We start from the raw sequence: 3008 nt of genomic DNA, 5'->3' as shown, positions 1-3008 counted from the left end.
TGCAAATCGAATTTCCAAAAACAAAAGTAAAACCTTCATTATCCAAAACAGGAATGGAAATAAGGTTTCGAATAAGTGACGGAACAAATAAGCAATTGTTCAAAACAATGGAAAAACTAGAATCCAAAACAGAAAGATAAATTGTCCCAATGGCTTCAGCAGCAACCCTTGCTCCGTTGCCCATTCTTAGGTAGGTCTCACCCACATTAAGCCTCCTACTTCTTGTCATGAGCTGCAAATCATTACAAAGATGTGAGCCACAACCAGTATCCAATACCCAAGCAGAAGATTTAACGGACAAATTAACTTGAACTAAATACGTACCCTTTTCAGAGCGTTTCTGATCGAGGTAAGCCTTGCAGTTGCGTCGCCAATGGCCCTTCTTTCCACAATGATGGCAAGCGTCATCAACTTGCTTGGTGACCTTGTCATTCTTCACTCCGCTCGACTCGCCCTTCTCAAGTTTCTTGCTCGGGCCGAAACTCCTTTCTTTCCTTTTCTTCTGGAAAGAACCTTTCTTTGCAGAAGGAGCAACTAGGAGAACAGATTTCTCCTTCTTGATTGTGGACTCATAGCTGACCAACATGTTCAACAACTCATCCAATGGTGGATCGAGCTTGTTCATGTTGAAGTTCACTATGAACGATTCATAAGAACTAGGAAGGGACAGTAGGATCAAATCCACCGAGAGCTCGGCCGGGAGGGTGACATCAAGGCTCACCAGCTTCTCAAGGAGAGTGATCATCTTGAGACCGTGCTCGTGGACCGAAGCCCCTTCACGCAGCCTCATGGTGATCAACTCCTTGGTAGCTGAGTACCTCGATGCCCTAGTATTCTCACTGTACATGCTTTCAAGATGGTGCTTGATATCATAAGCATGCACGTGAGACTCATACTTCCTCGCGAGCTCTGGCACCATGGATGCTAGCATGTAGCACCTCGCATGGAGGTCGTCCTTCTTCCATGCCTCGAAAGTGGCAGTCTCGTCAGCAGTAGCAGTCGCAGGAAGAGCAGCGGGGGGACGTTCATTGAGCACATAGAGATGCTCCTCGACTTGGAGCACAAGTTTCAGATTGCGAAGCCAATCCAAATAGTTTGGACCGGTGAGTTTGTTTTGGTCGAGGATTGAGGAAAGGGGATGTTTGGACATTGTTGCTGAGAAAATTTTAAGAAGACAATGATTAGAGTTTAGTTCGTAATAATCGTTACAATTAAAATTTTGGACTTTTATATTTTAATTGTTCTCCCACTAATTTTATCGAATTCCACCACCCTCTAGCAGACAATCGAGAAAACTTATTTTTCTTTAATGGGCTTTAGGTCCAATAGCGCTAATGTAACCCGTAGTTAATCTATCCCGATTACATAAGCCTAAAGGTAGAGTACTATCAATCACATCACTATGTGACCCTAAAGTTCGATTTACCTCACACTTGATAATGACCTAAGTTAATCTAGCGAATATCAAAATCTTCGTGTGTCAAGTCTAGCCTACCAATATGAGATGTCATGGATCCAACTATATCAAACTAATGCAATCCCTAGTTAATCTAGCCGACCACATTAATCCAACATAATTTTATCTATGACCGTATCTCCATCTAATGTCAATTAAATTACAGCTTATCCCACAATAGCACTCCCCGCTAACACGGCTTACTGCACTATTATGAGAGGCTACACATAATTTAATTGTTGGTAGAAGGAAAGAAAAATTCAACAATTTGGTTTTTCTTTATAGCTTGATAATTATTCTTGATTAAGAATGAGGGATTTTATTTATTAAATTTTATTCAGCTCATCGGAAGTTTTAGGTTATGATCGTTTGTGATTCCTACAACTATGTTCTCTAGGTATGTGGAAACGCATATTGATCCTAAGAGAGACATACGATCATCATCGTACTTAATCACAATTATTCATCTCATGAATTAATTAATTAATACGATTAATTGCAAAAATAATTAACGGACTCCCTTCATTCATAAATCATTCAAATAAGAATGAAGTCCATTAATTATTTGCCATCCAATTTGTGTTCCATTAATTAAACTAATTTAACGATTAAATTAAATAATTAATCCAACACTATTCTTTGAATTCAAATTAAATTAATGGATCAATTATCTAATTGGGTTTAATTGATAAATAATTTCAAAAATTAAAAATCAATTAATTTTAATATTAATTCTCAGAAAATCAAATAATTTTTTTTTTTTTTTTTTTTTTTGTTTGTGCTGACCGGACCGGTCGGACCGGTTCGACCGGACCGGTTCGGTCAGCTGGGGAAAAACAGCAGAAAAACGAGTTTTAAAAAATTTTATATTTTCTGAAATATTCAAAATATTTAATTAATATTAAACCACCCAATTTGATAACACCAAAAATTCAACAATTCAACAAATCGAAGCATGCTTTCGAAAACGATAAACACGTTGACAAATAAACGATTAACCCGTGGCTCTGATACCACTGTTGGGGATCGTGCATGTATACGCAGCGGAATTTAAAAATTTTTATATCGAACTAGTTTCGATTACATGCAAAACTAATCATATAGTCAACGTACCTTAACGCTTCCGCCATACATATGGTAATTTTCGATTTAATTGAAAAATACATAAAACCGAAAATCACGAAACATGCTTATTCATCATTTAATGAAATCGAAACATGTAATCACATATTACTCATAATCGTAAATCATAATTCATACAAACATGCTCGAATAAGTTTACGAAAGTTTCGATTCATTTACCTCTTGTAGCGTGCGATTTCGACGAATCGAAATCTCAGAACGAGTCACGTACAAGCTGCTATATACCACTCCTAGGGGCTGCAGGAACACCACCAAACGGCAGCTGGACCGAAGGTGGAGCGACGGCGGCGCGTGCGTGACGACGGCGGCGGCGCGTGGGCGGTGCAGCGGCGCGTGCGGCGGTGCAGCGGCGATGCGGCGATTCCGTCGGGGCAGCAGCTCCTCTCCAATTAGGTTTCACCTCGAATAA

Source organism: Erythranthe guttata, chromosome 9 (genome assembly GCF_056151865.1).
Source record: "Erythranthe guttata isolate IM_541 chromosome 9, IM_541, whole genome shotgun sequence".
In the NCBI taxonomy this organism is placed as follows: Eukaryota; Viridiplantae; Streptophyta; class Magnoliopsida; order Lamiales; family Phrymaceae; genus Erythranthe; species Erythranthe guttata.
Note: the sequence above shows the minus strand (reverse complement) of the source record.